Genomic DNA, 15,716 nt, shown 5'->3' with positions numbered 1-15,716 from the left:
CCATACTCTGCAATAACCCCCCATACTCTGCAATAACCCCCCCATACTCTGCAATACCGCCAATACTCCGCAATACCCCCAATACTCCGCAATACCCGCTAATATGACAAACACGATTTTTTTTTTTTTTTTACAGAATTGTCAGTGTTTTTTCTTTTTTAGCGCAAAAAATAAAAACCCAGAGGCGATCAAATACCACCAAAAGAAAGCTCTATTTGTGGGGAAAAAAGGACAAAAATTTCAGATGGGCACAATGTTGTATGACTGAGTAATTGTCATTCAAATTGTGAGAGCACCGAAAGCTGAAAATTGGTCTGGTTAGGAAGGGGGTTTAAGTGCCCAGTGGTCAAGAGGTTAAGGTGAAAAACCTAGAGACTTTAAAGCTAGTTTAAGTTTTTGTGTTTACCATTCTATATGAATCTATATTCCTGGAAGTTTTAATGTACTGTAAAACCTTGCATTAAAGTGACACTTAACAATATCATTAGTCTCCAAAAATAATCCACACACATCCATTATGTAATGGCCCTGTAATCTATTTCTCATTCAATTATTTCTTACTCCTCCTTGTTACGTCCTCTATGAGCTCACAAACCTTTCCTTTTCCCCATCACTTCGGTTTGTTTGGAACAAACAGTGCATTTTAGTCAAAGTCTTCAGGCACATTCTTGCATATGTTGTGAACCTGTCCTCCAATCCTAAATTTTGGGCAACAAATCATATGCTGGATCAAACAAATCACGGGAACTTCACTGGCCCTAGATGCCGATGCATGCTTATTACTCATAAACTTTCATTCCCTTGGGAAATACAAAAGATTACTCACCAGGCATCTCCTAAAAACAGCAAAGGCTCTCATCCCAATCTACTGGAAATTCACGTATGCTTCAACAGTTTAAGCGGAGATGAATGAATGAATATATGAGTGACTTGTATAGCGCAACGCATGCGAACTGAATCGCCTCTGGGCGCTTTTTTCAGCCAGTATCTACTTGGCTGGTGCGGTCATTTTTACCCCGTAGGATCATGACACGCTAGGGACACACAGTCATACACACATATATACATATATACTGGGCCAATTTGGACGAGATCCAATTTTACCTACCAGCATGTCTTTTGGAGATCCACCCATTTAAAAGTCAGCTGCTACAAAAAGTGTAGCTGCTGACTTTTAATAAACAGACACTCACCTGTCCCACTGTCCAGTGATGTGGCCGCCCGTAGCCTCGCTTCTCTCCCCCTACTCTCTGCGGCGCCGACATTGAAAGTGAGGGCGTCCAGCTGTGACTTTACAGCCAGGCGCACACTACGCATGCGCAAGCTGTGCTGTGTGTTATAAAAGGCTGGACAATCTTCTGGGACCTGTAACAAGAGGGACAGGGAAGAGGTGAATTTATTTCCAACGCCACGGTGCCAGGAGAGGAAGTGGGACCTGGGTACCTGTGAAAACTAGGTACCCGCCCTCCCCCCAAAAAATGCCATGCCAAATGTGGCATGTCAGGGGGTCACGAGTACTTAAAGTAGAAGTTCCATTTTTGGATTTCCATTAGATTGATGCTCATTTTGTCTAGGGGAATCGGCTAGTTTTTTTTTAAAACGAAGCAGTACTTACCGTTTTAGAGAGTGATCTTCTCCGCCGCTTCCGGGTATGGTCTTCGGGACTGGGCGTTCCTATTTGATTGACAGTCTTCCGAAAGGCTTCCGACGGTCGCATCTATCGCGTCACGAGTTGCTGAAAGAAGCCGAACGTCGGTGCGGCTCTATACGGCGCCTGCACACCGACGTTCAGCTACTTTCGGAAAATCGTGACGCGATAGATGCGACCGTCGGAAGCCTGTCGGAAGACTATCAATCAAATAGGAGCGCCCAGTCCCGCAGCCCATACCCGGAAGCGGCGGAGAAGATCGCTCTCTAAAACGGTAAGTACTGCTTCTTTTTAAAAAAAAATAGCCGATTCCCCTAGACAAAATGAGCATCAATCTAATGTTAAAAAAAAAATTCCGGGTGAACCTCCACTTTAAGAAAGCTACCCATTAAATAATTTTAAGATTGCTCAAACCTGTTGAACTGAAATGTTAACTAGGAGGCGGAGTTGGGGCAACAGCTTGACCAGGAGAACTTGCAGATCATGGCTATAGCATTATCTAAATGCTCAAAAAAAATTTCTCATATTAGAAAATGCTTATAAAATATTGTACAGGTAGTATTATACACCAGTTAGGCTGGCTCTTTTTAGCACAGCTTACTCTCCTCTTTGCTTTCGTGGATGTTCCCAGGAGGGCACTATGGCACACATTTGGTGGACTTGTCCAAAGGTATGCATATTATGGGTCAGAGTCTACACTTTTCTGCGCAACTTATTTCATATTAATCTCAAGAGGAACCCCTATAAAGCCCTCCTCTGCAAACCGATATCCAAATTACTTCATCCGGGGTGTCAGCTAGCGCTGCATGTTTTTACTGCAACCAAGTTAACTATAGCAAAGGCATGGAAAACACCTGTACTTAGCTTTGAGGCAGTTAAAAACTGTATGAGTGATATTATGGTAAATGAAAAGTGGACAGCTATCCTTTCAGATACACATGATAAATTCCTTCGGGTCTGGCAACTGTGGGTTGCTTATAGTCAACCTTCCAGATTTGATATTATGCTCGTCTTGATATAATATGTTCCTGATCCATACTCTGTGGAATCTTTCTCCTCTTCTTTCTTTCCTTTTCTGCTTCTGGTTACCCTTTCTCCCCTTTTTCTCTCCATTCTTTTCTTCCCTTTTCCAATCCCATTTCTCTTTCTTTTTTCAGTCTATTAGGCCACCAGGCATAAGCCTGGTTGGGATGGTTACACTGCTAACCTTTCAGCATTATTGTTTAGCATCAGCACCCTCTTTTATATATACATTTATTTTTCATATGATTATGAGATTTGCTGCATTCAATCTTATGTATAGACATTTTCGCTCTTTAGCTTCCTGCAACGTCTTTCTGAGTTCCAGGATACTTTGGACTGTGCTGTTTGTTTTTTGGATGTTTTCTTTTTCTTATTCTGGAATTCATAAGGGCTCTTTCACACGGAGCGGATCCGTATTGATCCGCTCCGTTAGCCCATTTGGCTCAGCGGGGATTCCTCCGTTAATCTCCGATGAGCTGTTGGCGGACAGGGCGGTCCCCGCACACAGTGCAGAGACCGCCCTGTCTCTCCTCCGCTCTCCCCTATGGAGAATCAGATGAATACGGAGCTTGTGTCCGTATTCATCTGATCCGTTACGCCAGACGGAAGAAAAATGTACTTTTCATGAATAGGTCATATTTCCACTTGTTACTTCAATAGTATAGTTTATTTGCCACTGTCCTTTTATTTTGCATTATTCCTATCACCCCACCTATTACCCACCCCCTAGACCTCAACATTACCTTATATTTACCCCCCCCCCCCCCATTAAAAGACATAAGATGCTAACCATTAGGCTTCATTTCCAGTGACGTTTTTACAGCCACCTTTCTGAGCGTTTTTTACAGCTTAAAAACGCCTTTCCATGTTATTCTATGGCATCATGCCCACATAGGCGTTTTTGAGCTGCAAATGGCATAGGCGTTTTTGAGCTGTAAAAAAAACGCAGGACCAGGGCGTTCTGAAGCTCCAGAGTAGAGCTGTAAAAACGCCAGACGTTAAAAACGCTCAAAAACGCGCAAAAACGCTCAAAAACGCTACTGTTGCGTTTTTGAGCTAAAAAAAATAAATAAATAAATAAATAAACATGGACAGGCGTTTTTAAGCTGTAAAAAAGGCTAAAGAAAGTGGCTGTAAAAAGTCCATGGAAATGAAGCCTTAATGTATTACATTTGAATATATAGCAACTGTAAACAAAAAAATGAGATTGTAATCTGAATTTGATGTTTTTTACTTTGTAAACTTGTTATTTTTTCAACACTCAATAAAACTTTGATTGTGAAACAAAATTAAAATAAAAGTCCTGTGTACTGCTCATAACACAATACAAATCCTATAGTCTATGGTCAATCTCAGGAATGAGCAAGAGAGGATGGCTATATTCCTACTTATAGTGGGACCATGGAAAAGCCACTCTTTGACACAAAGTCAGACCACAGCAGTGGAAAAAAAAAGGATTTTTTAAATTCAAAATACATACTTGAATAGTCTTGAAAACTAGAGTTTAGTGTTACTTATCTATTATAGTTATCTATGCGTTAATTTGTGTCACTTTTTTTGCTATAGTTGACACACATAAGGACATACTCTGTACTTCCAGTGCTGGGAGCCATATGCTAAAATAACATGGCAGTGAGGTCCCAGTGCTGCAGCATGATATATCACTGTTTGTGATGGGAACATCTCTCCAGGTTCAATTCACCCAAGGTTTGGCAGATCTTGTTAATTTGGCAAATCCTATTAAATTCCTTGAGGGGTAAATCTTGTTGTTTTATTGTGGCCATTTCTTTGGTCCAATAGGCAAACTAATGTAAGAAAAAAAATAAAGACATGCGAGCTGGCCATTGCAATATGAGTCATGCGCCAATGCAAAAAAAAAAAAAACAGCAAGGAGATTTATTTATTTTATTATTTATTTCCGGTACTTATATAGCGCCAGAGATGGTCTTTTCATGTGACTTTAAGGACAACATTAAAAATACACTGATCCTTTAAATAGCATTCTGGGGGGATGCCCCAACCAGTACATGGTGTGTTACAGAACATACATTTTTCACTGGCAGTCTCAGCAACAGCATACATATTTGGCTGCGAAATTGCCTTTTTTCTTTAGCCCTGTACACACGGCCGGGAATCTCGTCAGGAAAAAATTATTGGCTTTCCTGACGAGATTCCTTGCAAGTTTTCCTGCTCGCCGAGTGAACCGTCGTTCTTTTGAATGGCAAGAACGCGGTGATGTCATAGACTACGACGAGCATGCGCTCATCACATTCAATGCCATCGCCGCCATCTTGCTACACCCTACACTGCCCTTGTAAGCTACTGTGCATGCGTTGAAGTCTCATCGAGCATGCGTGGGCTTACCGAGGACAGGTAAGCATATATTACACGCTCGGTTTTCTCTGCAGGAAAACACTGCCGAGAATCCCGACGAGAAATTAGAGAGCAGGTTCTCTATTTTTTCTCATCGAGATTCCCGCTAGTTTTCCCGACAAGAAACCATACACACTCGCGGTTTTCTCTGCAAAAAGCTCTCCCTGCAGCTTTCTTGCCGAGAAAATCATGTGTGTGTACGAGGCCTTTAACAATTATCTTGTTTCACATTAAGCAGCAGCATCACAATATAATTAATTTCAGCTTGAAAAAAGGCTTTTTTTCAGGTAGTTTTTGCAGCGACACGTGTTTTTCTTTTTTATCAAACTGTAATAGGTCAGCTTTGACTGGCAAATAAAAAGTGGCTAGAAGTCCGTTGTCGCTGTCCTAGCTTGTTCAATGAGGCAGACTTGTCAAACACACTAGAGAAAAAGAGTACAAACAGGGTTCTATTACGATACTGCAGAGGATAGAACAATGTAAAATTGACCAGCAGCAGGACAGTTTTGATAAGGGACAATAGGCTTAACTGGTATATGCCTAACCTTTATCACATATGAATTGCAGGGGAATATGACATTAAAGTATATCTGAAGCTTAAAAGTTACTGTCTCTTACTTTCTCCTGTTTGGTCTTTTAAATATATACTGTAATTGAAAGAGCTTTGTTTTATCTGTTAAATAAAAAATACCAATTGATCCTACCAAGAATTCAGTACTGTCCTGTATAGAGTTGAGCGGACACCTGGATGTTCGGGTTCGGGTCCGAACCCGAACTTAAAAAAAAAAGTTTGGGTTCGGGAACCCGAAACCCGAACTCCGAACCCCATTGTAGTCAATGGGACACAGACTTTTAGAAAAAAAATGCACGGAGGTCCCCGCAAATTCAAAAACCAGACCCTTTAGGTCTGGTATGGATATTAAGGGAAACCCCGCCGTCAATTTAAAAAAAAAATGGCGTGCGGTTCCCCCTAAATATCCATAACCAGACCCTTCAGGTCTGGAATGGATATTAAGGGGAACCCCGCCATCAATTTAAAACAAAAATGACGTGCGGTTCCCCCTAAATATCCATAACCAGACCCGTTATCCGAGCACGTTGACCTGGCCGGCCGCAGAAAAGAGGGGGGGGACAGAGTGCGGCCCCCCCCTCTCCTGAACCGCACCAGGCCACATGCCCTCAACATGGGGAGGATGTCCCCATGTTGATGAGGACAAGGGTCTCATCCCCACAACCCTTGCCCGGTGGTTGTGGGGGTATGCAGGCGGGAGGCTTATCAGAATCTGGAAGACCCCTTTAACAAAGGGACCCCCAGATCCTGACCCCCCCTGTGCGAAATGGTAATGGGGTACACTGTACCCCTACCATTTCACAAAGGAAGTGTAAAGTCTTGTAAAAAAAACACACACACACACACCGTAGAATAAAGTCCTTTATTAATAAAAAAAAAAAAACTCCAGCGGTGATAATCCACTCGTTCCCGGCTTCCTGCTCCAACGTTGTCCCGATCCTGCGACAGCTGCGGGTGATCTCCAGCGATGAGAAGATCGAGCGACGGCCGGGTGATCTCCGCTCCAGCGATGAGAAGATCCATCCGGAGCGCAGCATCCCCGACCTCCTCTCAGCGCTGGACACAGCCCAGCGAATGACACGCTGGAGCTGTGACATTACTTATACTGAGGAGGCAGGGCCACCCGTCACGTGACCCTGCACCCTCTGACGTACCCTCTGCTACGTCACTGGGGAAGCCCAGGGAGCATGACCTTGTTGCTCCCCGCCATGATTTGAGACAGGGCTGGAGATAGGAGGCTGCTTTGAATTGTCCGAGGGTGTGCCCGGATGCATAACTGTAACATGTCTGTCACTACTGCATTCTGTGCACTGAAGAATCTCCCTGCGCTCTTGTAACGTCTTTGCCCTAAGCCCACAACATTTCTTTAGGGGGTGAGGCTTCTTGTGAATAGGGCACTGACGATTAGGGTCTTCATCTCTGTCACCCGAATCGCTCTGGTGAGCAGTAGAGGATACGGGTGGTGTGATGTCTGTGATTTTAACAGATATTGCTCTATTAAAGTCTTTACGTTTAGCTGCTGTGTTATCATACCCTGATGAAGATGATGATGATGAAGCCGGCAAGTTGGGTTCACTGAAGCTGAAGCTGGGATCATTTCTCATCCAGGCTTGATCACTGATGAACCTGCAAAAACATGCGAATGGAGGAAAAGATACATTATAGTCTCTATTGTACCTTGAGCCCTGTTGTGCCCATTTCTCTTGCAGGCCGTATGGCAGTTTAGACACCACTGGATTGACACCATGAGCAGTGTCCAGGAAGCTTAGTCCAGGTAGACGTGGGTCTGTCTTTGCCAACTCCAGCTCCATGAGAAGGTCACTCAGATCTAGAAGCTTGCGATAGTCTTTGTTCCCTATTTTTGGGAAGTTTTGCAGTATCTTGAATAGAGCGCTCTCTATGGCTTCAGAGCTACCATAGGCTTGCTCAAGTCTTGCCCATGTGGCGACAAGACCTGCATCTGGGTGGTCAACATGCACTGTTCTCAGTCTTTTAACATGATATGCAGATTCTGGCCCCAGCTACTTTATGAGCAAATCAAGTTCATCCTTGGTAGAAAGGTTGAGATCAGCAATATCAGCTTTGAAGGTTGATCTCCAGGCCCTGTAGCTCTCTGGACAGTCATCAAACCTTGAGAGGGTAGTGTTAATGTGCTCATGGCGTATCATATACCTGGCAAAGTCATTCAAGTCTGATATCTCACTCTTTGGTGCCAAAGTAACTTGTGGAACCCCTCGGTGTGAAAGTTCTTTGGTGAAGTAGGGTGAGGTTTACCAGGATAAAATTATGTTGCAAGAGCGTTTAACTGTGGTGTAATCCCTAAGGCTTGTGCTGGCTGTGGCTTGAGCTGTGGCTTGATACTGGAAGTCACCTTGTTGTCAGCTAGAGGTGATGTGGTTTGCTGCATAGATGCACTTGTGTTGTAGACTTGAAGAGGCTCAGGCATTTGGAGCTTAAGGTCTCTGTGCTGAGAGACAGAACAGCGTTGTTAGTAGGACGTATAGGAGATGACTCTGTATCATTGCAAACACAATGCTTTAGTACATATTTACTGTTGCGTTCAACTGGGTCTTGCAGCTCTGCTGGGATGGAACAGTCTGAGTTAGCACTTTCTCCCATCGCTTGTTTAAGGACTCTGGGCCTTGCTAGGGCAGCTGCTTCCTCCTTTTCCATTTGCAGAACATTTATTTGGGAATCTACCTCTGCTTGTTAAACTGCCATCTCTGCTTCAAGAGTTTTGCTTTGAGCATCCAGCTCTGCTTGGTGAGCTTCCATCTCTGCTTGGCGAGTTTTGCTATGCGCTTCCATCTCTGCTTGGCGAGCTTCCATCTTTGCATGGCGAGCTGCCTTTTGTGTTTCTATTTCTGCTTCCTAATGTAAATAACCGATTCCTAGCTGGCTTCCAGGCTGGCCCTTCTAGTTCCACAGCAGCAACTTCTATGTAGCACTCTCCCAGTATGTAAATTAAAACAGAGGGGACTCCATAGCGTGATAACGTCAATGAATTTAATAAAAAAAGTAGTAAAAACTTACATCAACAAAGGACAATACAAGCATGTAAAACACGGATATCCCCGCTCTCGGCAGCGAGCGGAGATGATGTCACCGATGGCTCTCCTTACTCCCTTACGTGTTACGCGGCTGTGCACGCCGCTTAATCATAGAATTAAGGCATAAAGCGTAAGGGAGTAAGGAGAGCCATCGGTGACGTCATCTCCGCTCGCGGCCGAGAGCGGGGATATCCGTGTTTTACATGCTTGTATTGTCCTTTGTTGATGTAAGTTTTTACGACATTTTTTATTAAATTCATTGACGTTATGACGCTATGGAGTTCCCTCTGTTTTAATTTACATACTGGGAGAGTGCTACATAGAAGTTGCTGCTGTGGAACTAGAAGGGCCAGCCTGAAAGCCAGCTAGGAATCGGTTATTTACATTAGTGATTGCAGTGCTAGTGGGAATCTGTACCAGTGGAGATCGTACAAGGCTTTTATTATAAACCCCCTGAGGTGAGAGGCTGGGGAGACAGGGGCACTTGGAGCACATTTTTGCGGTGGATTGTGGATTGAAGCACAATAGATAGTGCAATATATAAAATAAAGTGCTTGATGCAAAAAATTTCCACAAAGTGCGATAGTATTCTCACCTCAAGAAAGGCTAATTAAGCCTATGTGTTGTAATGTACACCAGCACTCCATAGTGTAGTAAGTATAAACAAGTTTAATAGAAAAAAACGTATCACTCACAGTTTAAAATATCTGTTACAGGAACAAAGTAACAAACAGCAGCAGCAGATCTCCGCTCTCGGCCGCGAGCGGAGATGACGTCACCGACGGCACTTCTCTGATCCTGTGGACGGATGCTGGAAATAGCCTGGATTGTCCTGGACCCATAGTTCCTACCTGCTGGTGTACATTACAACACATAGGCTTAATTAGCCTTTCTTGAGGTGAGAGGCTGGTATTTTCATTTTATTTGATCTGCACTACCACACGGAGGGATCGTGCATTGGACTGCAGCATCACCCTTATATCAAGCACTATCGCACTTTGTGGAAATTTTTTGCATCAAGCACTTTATTTTATATATTGCACTTCGTGGAAATTATTGCAGCAAGCACTTTACTTCATTCTTTATCCACTTGGAAAACTTTTGTGCATGGATTTCTTTTTTGAACACTTTGCTTGAACAGTATTTATATATTAGCACAATTGAGTGCACTTATTGATTATTTAGTGTGTTTTTTTGGTTCACACATACCAATTATTTTATTAGTGTTTGCACAGATTTTTTTTCACTTAAGCATACAATTGTTTTATAATTGCTTCACAATTTTTCATGTGTATGACCTCAAATTGCGATTTGAGTCATTATTTGCCGGATGTCATTATTTTCACATTTCCCTTCCTTCACATCTTAGTTGTTGGTGTGTAAGGAATCTGTGAGGAACTTAGAGTGAAACATTTTTACTTTATCACTAGTTAATTATCACACGGTGCTGTGCATCTTTTCACGTCATTTACTTGTAAGCGCCACTACACCCCCCACTTTTACAGGCTATGCATTGCTGTTAACTTATAAGCACTGCATATTGCACTTTATGTATATTTTATATTTAATTTATAGATTGCCATATTAGTATTTATCAACTTAAGTGCCTTAACACCTCCATCCTCATCTGTGTTTTTTATTTTTGCACACACCTTGGAGTGTGGAGTGTGCACAGTGATTTACGTATTTATTTTTTAATCATTTGCATGTCTCTTATTTATTTATTCACTTGTTTACTATTATGTTATATGGTTGTCATCATATCATTTATGTAACACATTCTCACGTTATCGATTTTTATCATCACTTATTTGGTGATATCCTTTATACCACCCAAGTGGTTCACATTTACAACATCACTCAAATTTACCCCCTTTTCATCCTGTTGATTGATGGTGGGTGATATTGATCAGGAGTGACACAAATTTTCTGGCTCAATTGATTGAACATTTGGATTGTGACCACAGCAGGATTCTAGAAGTTATTTAGTTTTTTGTATTGTTATGGTATTATCTTGATTATTAGCAAGCGCCATTGCCCTCCCCCGTATTTATCAATTACTATCAGTGTGTAAGCACTTATTGGCGTGGCTGCTGCTTAGTGTATTTTTAATTTTTAATCTGTAGTTTTTTATTAATATTGCTCTAGTTAGTGTGGTTTGCGCATTAGTTTCCCCCATTATTCATCCCTCTGGCTAGATGTTTGCTCACTCTGTGTTCCCCGGGGCGACTCCGGTCAGTAGTGTAGCACATCTGTACCTTGCTAGTGGCTCAGCATGGCTCTCTCTGGTGGCTCTGGTTAGCATTGTGGCTCTCTCTGATGGCGCTGGTTAGCAGTATGGCTGTCTCTGGTGGCTCTGGTTAGCAGCATGGCTCTCTGGTGGCTCTGGTTAGCAGCGTGGCTCTCTCTAGTAAGCAGCATGGCTATCTCTTTGGCTGTTTGGTCACTCTGTGTTCCCCGGAGCGACTCTGGTCAGTAGTGTAGCACGTCTGTACCTTGGTAGTGGCTCAGCGTGGCTCTCTCTGGTGGCTCTGGTTAGCAGCATGGCTCTCTCTTGTGATGCTGGTTAGCAATATGGCTCTCTCTGGTGGTGCTGGTTAGCATCGTAGCTCTCTCTGATGGCGCTGGTTAGCAGTATGGCTCTCTCTGGTGGTGCTGGTTAGCAGCGTGACTCTCTCTGGTGGCTCTGGTTAGCGGCCTGGCTCTCTCTGGTGGCTCTGGTTAGCAGCATGGCTCTATGGTGGCTCTGGTTAGCAGCGTGGCTCTCTCTGGTGGCTCTGGTTAGCAGCGTGGCTCTCTCTAGTGGCTCTGGTTAGCAGCGTGGCTCTCTCTGGTGGTGCAGGTTAGAAGCGTGGCTCGCTCTGGTGGCACTGGTTAGCAGCATGGCTCTCTCTGGTTAGCAGCATGGCGCTCTCTTTGGCTTCCCCCCGGTACACTCCTCTCTTTCTGTTTCTGTCTTTTGGAGCTGTTAAAGTATATCACTCATTCCCCCGCCTTGTTTCTGGGTTCCAAGCTCTCTCTATCTGTTTTTCCCCCAGCAGAGTGCATGCTGGGAGCTGTAGTCTCTTCCCTGTGGAGAGCAATGCGTCATCGATCTTCTGGGACTACTACATGTCCCATGATGCTCCACTAGTCTGCTGTAAATGGCCCTACATTGTGGCCGATGTGGAGGGAAAAAGAGCGGGCAGGAAGCTGGGCGGCGAACCCAGTGAGAGAGCGGCTATCTCTCCTCCCGTACTGCTGACAGGAGAAAGGGGGGAGGTGAGTGGGGGAAACATTCTGTCAATCTCGTAGCTCGCCTCTCCCCTATCACACCGCTGCTATCACAGCTTCACTGATGGGGGGTGGAGGGAGGGGGGGCTTGACAGCTCCCACTACAACTATCAGCTTTCTTTATGGTGTCACCTGGGTGCGGTCTGCCCCCCCTCGCACTGCTCCCATCCCGTCTCCAGGCCAGCCTCTCAGTGTGTGATGCTGGGTAGGGAATGCCAAGCGCCTGTAAGGGGGTGTATCTCCACTGACAAGGGAGTGAATAAGTGAAGCACTGATCTGTTCTAGGCTTGTGCCGGGTGCAGGAGCGCACTTGGCACATTGTTGCAGGTGTAGGTATTAGCGGCTGGTGTGTCCAGACAGTTTTAGAAGCACATAGCCAGCACTTCACTAGGGATGAGCCGAACACCCCCCTGTTTGGATTGCACCAGAACCTTCGAACGGACCGACCGTTCGCGCGAACATTTAGAACCCCATTGACGTCTATGGGACTCGAACGTTTGAATTCAAAAGTGTTAATTTTAAAGCCTAATATGCAAGTTATTGTCGTAAAACGTCTTTGAGAACCCGGGTTTTGCCCCAGGGAACATGTATCAATGGTAAAAAATTTGATTTGAACCACTTAACCCCCGGACCTTTAGGCAGCTAAATGCCCAGGCCAGGTTTTGCGATTCGGCACTGCGTCGCTTTAACAGACAATTGCACGGTCGTGCGTCGTGGCTCCCAAACAAAATTGGCGTCCCTTTTTCCCCACAAATAGATCTTTCTTTTGGTGGTATTTGATCGTTTGATTGTTTTTTTCCCTCAGTTTAGGTCGATACGTATTCTTCTACCTATTTTTGGTAAAAAAAAATCGCAAAAGGCGTTTATCGATTGGTTTGCGCAAAATTTATAGCGTTTACAAAATAGGGGATAGTTTTATTGCATTTTTATTAATTTTTTTTTTTTTAATACTAATGGCGGCGATCAGCAATTTTTTTCGTGACTGCGACATTATGGCGGACACTTCGGACAATTTTGACACATTTTTGGGACCATTGTCATTTTCACAGCAAAAAATGCATTTAAATTGCATTGTTTATTGTGAAAATGACAGTTGCAGTTTGGGAGTTAACCACAGGGGGCGCTGTAGGAGTTAGTGTTCACTTAGTGTGTGTTTACAACTGTAGGGGGGTGTGGCTGTAGGACTGACATCATCGATCGAGTCTCCCTATATAAGGGATCACTCGATCGATGCAGCGCCATAGTGAAGCACGGGAAAGCCGTGTTTACATACGGCTCTCCCCGTTCTTCAGCTCCGGGGAGCGATCGCGACGGAGCGGCTATAAACGAATAGCCGCGCCGTCGTCCCGGATCGCTCCCCGCGGGAATCCGACCGCCGCATGTAGCGGGGGGGGGGGGTCCCGATCGGACCCCCCACCCACTAGAAGGCAAGGACAGACATGTACGCCCATGTGCCTGTACGTGCCATTCTGTGGAGGTACATTTACATGCGGCGGTCGGGAAGTGGTTAATGATGCTTAAATTAAAAAAATAAATAAATGAAAAATTCCTTTAACCACTTCCATACCAGGCACTTACGCACCTTCCCGCCCAAGCCAATTTTCAGCTTTCAGCACGGTCGCACTTTGAATGGCAATTGCGCGGTCATGCTACACTGTACCCAAACAAAATTGGCGTCCTTTTTTCCCCACAAATAGAGCTTTCTTTTGGTGGTATTTGATCACCTTTTTTTGCGCAACAACTAAAAAAAATGTGAAAAAAATTAAGTTTTTTTTAATGTAATTTTTTTGTAAATAAGTAAGTAAAAATAAGTAAGTTTTCTCTTTCAATTACGGGCACTGATATGGCTACACTGATGGGCACCGATGAGATGGCACTGATGGACATCGATGAGGTAGTACTGATGGGCACCGATGAGGTGGCACTGATGGGCACTGATTAGCGGCGCTGGTATGTGGCACTGATGGGCACTCATGGACAGCACCGATGGGCACTCATGGGCGGCACTGATGGGCACTCATGGGCGGCACTGATGGGTACTTATGGGTGGCACAGGTGGGCACTGAGCATGGATGGGCACTGTGGGGTGGCACTGATGGACACTGTGGGGTGGCACTGATGAACACTGCGGGGTGGCACTGATGCACCCATGTTGCCAGTCAGTGCCCATTTGTGGGCACTGATTGGCATCTTTTTTTTAACTGCCTTTTTTTTTTTACTGATTTTTTTTATTGCCTCCCTTTTTTTTTGCCCTTCCCTGGTAGTCCAGTGTGGGCTTCCCTGGTGGTCCAGTGTGGCGATCCGAGGGGGGGGCTGCTCTGATAAAAAGTCAGCGCGAACACCTCCCTGTCAGGAGAGCCGCCGATCGGCTCTCCTCTACTCGCGTCTGCCATCAATGGCTCTTCCTGTTTACATCGTGATTAGCTGTGATTGGACACGGCTGATCACGTGGTAAAGAGCCTCCGCCAGAGGCTCTTTACCGAGATCGGAGATGCAGGGTGTTAGACCGATCGCCGTGCTGCGCGCCCCCACAGGCACGCGCGGCATGAAATCCTGCAGGACGTCCATAGACGTCCAGTCAGGATTGTGTAACCACTTCCCGGATGTAAATTTCCAATTGACCGGGCGGGAAGTGGTTAAATATCGTACCTGCTGGGTGTCTATAGTATGCCTGTGAAGTGGCATGTGTTTAGAACTGTCCCTGCACAAAATGAGATTACTATAAGAAAAAAGTAATTTAAAACTGCTTGCGGCTTTAATGTAATGTCTGGTCCCTGCAATATGGATGAAAATCATTGAAAAAAATAGCACAGACAGTACACACACCACGTAGCTTTAGGTGCACACTGCAGAGGACACGGGCAGTACACAATACGTAGCTTTAGGTGCAATCTGCAGAGGACACGGGCAGTACACACCAAGTAGCTTTAGGTACAAACTGCAGAGGACAAAGGCAGTACACACACCACGTAGCTTTATGGTGCACACTGCAGAGGACACAGGCAATACACCACGTGAGAATACAGCAGCTAGCACAATCACCTGCCTGCCAGTAAATTAGGAAGAGCTGATCTAGCTAAACTATACAGTGTATAAATATATACAACACCTGGGATGCATATATATCCTCTACACACTGTAACTTTAACTGACTAGCCTGCCTGCTCTATCTATCTACTAAAAGTGACACTCTCTCTCTCTCTCTCTGTCTTCTCTCTTTTAACCACCGCAACACACTACACAAGGCCGACCTGCAGGCGGCCTTTTATAGTGTGGGGCGTGTACTAAACCCCCTGAGCCACCCTGGCTTTGGCCAATTATGGCTCTCTGTTTTTTGCAAGCTGTGATTGGCCAAGCATGTGGGTCATAGTGCATGCTTGGCCAATCATCAGCCAGCAATGCACTGCGATGCCGCAGTAATTTATGGGCCGTGAAACGCAACTCGAATTTGTTGAGAACTGCCCAAAACGTTCGTAATTCGACGAACGATCGAACACACGATGCTCGAGTCGAACATGAGTTCGACTCGAATACGAAGCTCATCCCTACACTTCACATGCACCCCCCTTTCTCCAGTAAATAGTACCGCCAAAGGCATCCGCCCTTTCCGCCCCCCCCCCCCCTGTACCGGCCCCGGTTGAGGGACTGTTCCTCTTTTGAAAGGAAACTATCTTTCCTCTTTCAGTGTAAAGTAAACATAGTTGTAAAATCAATAATTAATATACATTTTTGGGGTCCATGTAACTGCATGTCTGAAAGGAGTGTTTATTTTGCCTGC

This window comes from Rana temporaria, chromosome 4 (genome assembly GCF_905171775.1).
Source record: "Rana temporaria chromosome 4, aRanTem1.1, whole genome shotgun sequence".
NCBI lineage: Eukaryota > Metazoa > Chordata > Amphibia > Anura > Ranidae > Rana > Rana temporaria.
This window is presented reverse-complemented; position numbering follows the sequence as displayed.